The following is a 6,905-nucleotide window of genomic DNA, read 5'->3' as shown; positions in this document are numbered from 1 at the left end:
TGATTGACTCATCAGGTGACAAAGAATCACTGTTAACAAAGGAAAGAAATCTGTAGTATATTGTGACATGTACATTTTAACTATTTATTATTATCATCATTTATTCATAGTCATTGTACTCAGCTTTTTATTTGGGTGGCCATATAATTTATTATCCAATTAGGTAGTTTTTGAGAGTAAAAGAGGGAAAAATCACTAATTAATAATTAGGACTGTCCTGAGAAAACTGAGACATATTGTCACCAGTGGTGCTCAACGATATTTAACTGAAATGTTTAGAACATTTTCATTCACAAGCAATTCTGTAGAGCACTGTTTTTTACATTCCATGCCCTTTTGAACATTTTTAGTCAGCTAAATTTAAATGCCACTGTAATATGTAAAAATATTCAACTAGGGTTGCACTAATTGAATAGGAGACTGCAGACCTGAAACCTATACCCACACCATCCTCTTTGAGGTACGCTATGATCCCGTAGGCACCAGCATAAAAATATGGAGCTCCAGAAGACTATTTACAAACCACTGCGTTAATGGAATAAAAATAACATTTATCAAACACCTATGAAATACCAGCCAATATAAATGGTATGGAAATGGAATTGCAATTTAAATCTATGTTTAATTAATTGCAGACCCTCATTCTTATTTCTCAGAAGAAAATGCATTTTTGTAAGCTTCATATCTTAGAAAGTTCTATCATCATTGTCAGGTATCTGTCAGGTCACCTTCGGTTATGTTACACCAATAACAAGTAACTTCCAAATCTCAGAGGCATAAAACAAACAAATAAACCCAAAAAGTTTTTTAAAATAAAATGTTTATGGTTTATGCTATATATTTATTGCAGTATGCCAAGACACTCTATTTATTTTAGTCCCTGAGATACATAGGCTACTGGTAGCTCTATCTTGACATATACTTCTGTGGTTCCAGAATCAAAGAAAGGGAAAATAGTGAAACATTCATTGCTTCTTATAGTTTCTCTCTGGAGATAACAAATGTCTTTTTCTTTCACGTTTCATTGGCCAGAACAAGTTGAGTGTTCATGGCTAAGTCAAACAGAATGTGGATATATAATTCTTCCATAAAGATGATCCTCAAATAATGTAGTCACTTTACCAGGATCTTATTTTAACAAAATCTGTCTTTTTGAACTTGTAATTGATATTTCTTATTCTTTCCTGTGGGATCAAATGTCTCATGAGAGCCCTCATATATTTAAACCCACCCAAAGTCCCCAAAATATATTTTGACTCTCTTTCTATATCCATCTAAAATTTCTTCTTTTCCAAATTAAACATTTCTAGTGTTTCAACTGTTCTTGAAAAAGCATTGTTTAAAGCAGTGCTTCCCAAATCTGAACGTGCATTGGCATCTTCTGGAGGTATTTTCAAACAGATTCTGATTCAACAGACCTGGATAAGGACTGTAATGGAGCTTTTTGGTTTGTGTTTTAACTAAATGGTATCTTGACCCAGTGTTGAGTCTCTAGCTGCAGGTGATTCAGTTCTTCTTTTTAACAGCTAATGAAGTCCATACCCCCACCATTTCCGTTAAAGAGATCTCACTTTCGTGGCCACTATGTTCCAGCCCAAATCACTCTGGGGCCAGGTTTCAGACAACTAGGAATAGCCCTATGCTTTGAAGCCTAGAAAATTATTCAAATAAGCCAATCCATAAAAAGCCATTTTTCCAACAGCACATGCTCACTTCATTTCTGATTGTCACATTTTTGTAATTCTTGCAATATTTCAAACATTTTCATTATTATTATATTTGCTGCAGTGATATGCGATCAGTGATTTTTTTTTATTATTGTAATTGTTTGGGGATGCCATGAATCACGCCATTATAAAGAAGGCAAACTTAATGGATAAATCCTGTGGTTGTGTGTGTTCTGATTGCTTCACTCACCAGCCATTCCCTCATCACTCTCCCTCTCCTTGGGCCTCCTTATTTCCTGTGACACAACAATATTAATATTAAGCCAATTCATAATCCTACAATGGTCCCTAAGTTTTCAAGTGGAAAGAGGAGTCACTACATCTCTCACTTTAAATCAAAAACTAGAAAGGATTATGCTTAGCGAGGAAGGAAGGCACGTCAAAAGCCAAGAGAGGCTGAAAGCAAGGCCTCTTGTACCAGTTAGCTTAGTTGTGAATGCAAAGGAAAAGTTCTTAAAGGAAGCTAAAAGTGCTACTCCGGTGGACGCACAAATGATAAGAAAGCAGATCAGCCGTATTGCTGATGTGGAGAAAGTTTTAGTGGTCTGGATGGAAGATCAAACCAGCCACAATATTCCCTTAAGCCAAAGCCTAATCCAGAGCAAGGTTCTAACTCTAATTCTATGAAGGCTGAGAGAAGTGAGGAAGCTGCGGAAGGAAATTAGCCTAAGATAAAAGTAGTCTTTTTGGTCATTCACTGCGTATCATTGAATTATCTAATATTCCAACATGTTTATAAATGCTGTCATTAAATCTTACTTTCAATATATTATACTTTAGCTCTTGTACTCTGTGATTAAACATGCTTTTATAATTGAAATATACTACCATAAGATACACCATTTAAAAGTATACAGTTTAATGTGGTTTGACAATTGTATACTTTCATGTAGTTGTCTTTAATATCCAGATATAGACAACCTCCATTTTAACAAAAATTCCCTCATGCCCACTTGAGTCAGTCTTCACCCTATTAAATAAATACTGACTCGTTTTCTGTCCTTACAGTTTTTGCCTTCTCTAGAATGTCATAAACATGGAATCACATGGTAGATTCATGTGATTTCCATAGAAAAAAATGATGCTTGCAATTTGTCTGAAGACAAACCTATTTTAATTAATATGATCAAGTGAACATATAGTTAGGAGGAATAAGTTTTAATGTTCAAGATCAGAATAGGGTGACAATACTGAGCACCATTGTAGTGTTTATTTCAAAATAGCTTGACAAGAGGATTTGAAATGCTCCCAACACATAGAAATGAAAAATGCTCGAAGTAGTGGATATCCTAAATACTCTGACTTAATCATTATACATTCCATGCATGTAACAAAAGGTTGATTGTACTGTAAAAATGTATACAAATATTATATATCAATAAAAATTTTTAAAACATGATCAAGTATTACTGTTGAACCAGAGTAATCTCTGGGAAGTACATTTATATAGTTTCAATGTTCTGTGGAAAACTCTCACTAGATAGAAAAACTAATGCAAAATTAGTTTAACAAACCAGATGTCTTAGAGAATTCTTGAGAGTTATCATGGCAGTGTCAAGCAACATGCTAGCACTTTGGCTTGTTTTTTAATCACAAAAATAACAGTTTTATAGGTACTGGGTGAGCATCAAGAGAACTGGCAAATTCTAGGAGAGAACAAATCTATATGCTGAGCAAGGTCAATGGCTTCTTCCCCTCCATCTTCCCATGAGGGACTGAGCTTACCCAAAATCTAAAATGAAAGCCATTAACTAATACTTAGAGATTAATACAGAGTTTTAAAAAATTAATAGGAATTTAAATCTAAAAATTCACTTTTCATTATGTAAGTATTGTCCTTTAATGTTAAATTAAAATTTGACCTACCACCAGAAAGGTAATAAAAACAGGAACAAAAGAAGCTAAATGCATTACAGATGAATAACATAACCACACTGAAGGTAGAAGGGAAGAAAAGAGCTAACCTAAATAACATTGGAAAAAAAGATTTTGACCAGATACTGTAAAGCTAAAGACACAAGAAACTATACACACATACTGTCATATAGTTAGTAAATTTGTTTCTCATAAGGGTGTGAGTGAGTAATTCTGAAATGACTTTACACACATATATTGTTTTATCAGCATTGTAGAAAAAAGTTATGAATAAAGAGAAGAGTCTTGTTATGTTGAATTAGAATTAAGAAGTATAGGTAAGAACTCACACACACATACACACACATGCATAAAGAAAGAGAGAGAGACTGAGGGAGAGAAAGAATTGTGTGGATGAGTATTTATACATATACTTTACAGTATTTATACAAATGTTCTTAGCTCTGTACACTGAGAGGCATTGATTTCCCAGTAACAGTGAGCTTACCTAGCACCCACGTGTTGGTTTGTAAGTGCTATCCAAAAAGAGGAACTGGGGCTCTGTGATGGTTAATTTTATGTGTCAACTTGTCTAGGCCATAGTTCCCAGATAATTGGTCAAGCACCAGTCCAGATGTTGTCATGAATGTGTTTTTAAAATGAGATTAGCATTTAAACAGTACACTTTGTGTAAAAAGGTTGTCTTCCTTAATGTGAGGGGCCCTCATATAATCAGTTGAAGACCTTACCAGAAAAAGACTGAAGTTCCCAGAGGAAAAGGCTAGTTCTACAAGCAGACTGCCTTCAGACTTGAGCTGCAATATGAACTCTTCTCTGGGTCTCTAGCCTATGGGCCTGCCATGCAGATGTTTGGACTTCCCAGCTCCCATAATTGTGTGAGCCAATTTCTTAAAATAAATCCTTCTATATGTATATATATACACATCCTAGTAGTTCCATTTCTTGGGAGAGCCCTGACTGGTAAAACTTCTTTGGAGGAATGGTTGAACCCAAGGCTGATGTAGGGAAAATACAACATGAGCCTAGAGCATCTTGTGTCAGAAAGTAAGCACATGTTCAGAAAAGGGGGGTAACATGTTGAAAGGACACATGAGTCAACCTAAAGGAGCTACTCATGGCTAGAATTGGAAAATTGTGAATAGCAAGATAAATGCTGATAGTAATTATTATAATCCATAGATAATAAAAGCATATATGGATCCACATTGATAGCAATACATTATTGAATAAATAGGTAAATTATGAGAGAGGAAATATCTTCCTAACAAAATAATTTCAATTAATAAATTTAGGGGTAAAGGGAAAATATAAAAATCACCATTAAGCAAACATCACAGTAATGACTGTTGCAAACAAGACACACTGATGGATGCTAAATTTAGTGGGCTGCAACTTGAAAAGAAACATATTTTTTACAAGGATTATCTTTCTGGGATTTTTTACTTATAAAGGAAAAAATTCCAGATTAATACTCTTCAAAAGTATCAAGGTAATGTGATACAAAGATAGAAGGAGGAACTGTCACATATTGGAGGAGACCAATGGGATATATGCACAGTGTGAAAATAAGATTCTGGGTTGGCTACCGAAATAGAGAGAAGTGGAAACTGATGAAATTCATATAAAATCTCTTGTTCTATATGAAATATTTTCTTGTTTTTATAATTATGTATGGTTTTCACTATCATTAAAAGTTATACTTGCACACAATATAAATTGGGGGTAAAATAGTTCTACAAGGGTCCTTGTAGCAATTCACACACCCTAAATTCACTTCTAACCTGAGGCTACCACTTTCAATTCTGTTTGACATTTATTCTAGAATTTAACTGTATATGTCCAAATAATATATCTATTTAGCTACTCTTTGATTATTTTCTAAGTTTTAAGCATTATATACTATTATATACTGTCCCTACTAAAGAATATTAGAAGGTAGGTCTTTTTCAACCCTTTTCAGGCTCCTTAACCACCCCAACACATGTAGCCTCCCTTTTTCCCATACATCTAGTCTAGTTAAATTGTAATTTTGATTTTTGTTGATTTCAGTATTCATGTTGTAAGTATGAAAACATTACTCAAGCTGAACCATCTATTTTACTATGGCCATTGAAAAAATTTCCTGCTTCAATTTTTTTTCCTCTGGAGTTAATAATTATCTTATTTTTAGGGATGCAGAGAAAAAAGGTTGCTTAATTTTTGATGTATTTTTCACTTATTTAATGCTAAACATTCTAACAATTGTCTAAATCTTTCCCCAGTGTCTTCATCCACGAATTATTCTATCAAATCAATCTAACTGAGGAAAACTTTCCTGGGGCCTCCTCTTCTGCTCCAGTCTGGTACACAGTTGTTACCTGTCATCTCCCTTCACTTATTATCTTGGCTATTTCCTTCTGTTGCCTTTTGTCTTGAATCTCTCATTTTATGCACCTTTTGTACATTACTTTCTTGACTTCAACTTTGTTGAAACCTGGATCTGGTTCAGCCTGGTTTAGGTAGTGCACAGTTTTCAGAAACTTTCTAAGGAAGGGTACTGGAGGAAAACATTTTATGACTTTTCATGAATGACTTTTGTATCACCACATAACAGATTGTCACATAGTGGCTTAAAACAATAGTTCCATGAGGTCAGGCAGCTCAACTAGGCTTTATACTCAGGATGCCGCAATGCCAATATAAATTTCTTGAGACAATGACATCTTATCTGGAGGCTTGGGACAAAGACCTAAGTAAGCTTCATTGGATTCCCCTGTTATTAGTATCTTTATCCCGTCTATTTTGGTCTGTTCAAATTTCCAGGAGAAAGATTTTTTTTTTATTTTTCCCTAACAGTTTAGGCTTAGTTAACTAAATTCTGAGAAACTAGGAAACCTCAACACACATCATGCAAATATTCATATAACAACCTGATTTCAGTACAGTATCACCACTCTAAATTATTCATGATATCCATCACTCCAAACACTACTTTTACTGTAACAGTGAATTAAATCTCTATGGGAGAGCAGTGTGGGGATCAGACTCTCAGTGAGTATGGTAGATATTGGACTTGTTAAACCAAGTCTCCACTTTTACTTATGTATGGGCACACATGCACACATTCACACACACATGCACACACACATCAATCATAATGCCCTCCTTGTAGGAGGAGATACTACCCATCTCTGAGTCTTTTGAGGGATCTGTCAACTAAATTTTGTTGTTCCTTAGCTTTTCCCATTTCTGATATAGAATTTGGCTGTATCAGATTTTCTAAATCAGTTAGGCTTTGGCATGCCTTCCATCTTTCCCAATTAC

Source organism: Nomascus leucogenys, chromosome 18, assembly GCF_006542625.1.
Source record: "Nomascus leucogenys isolate Asia chromosome 18, Asia_NLE_v1, whole genome shotgun sequence".
Taxonomy (NCBI): Eukaryota; Metazoa; Chordata; class Mammalia; order Primates; family Hylobatidae; genus Nomascus; species Nomascus leucogenys.
This window is presented reverse-complemented; position numbering follows the sequence as displayed.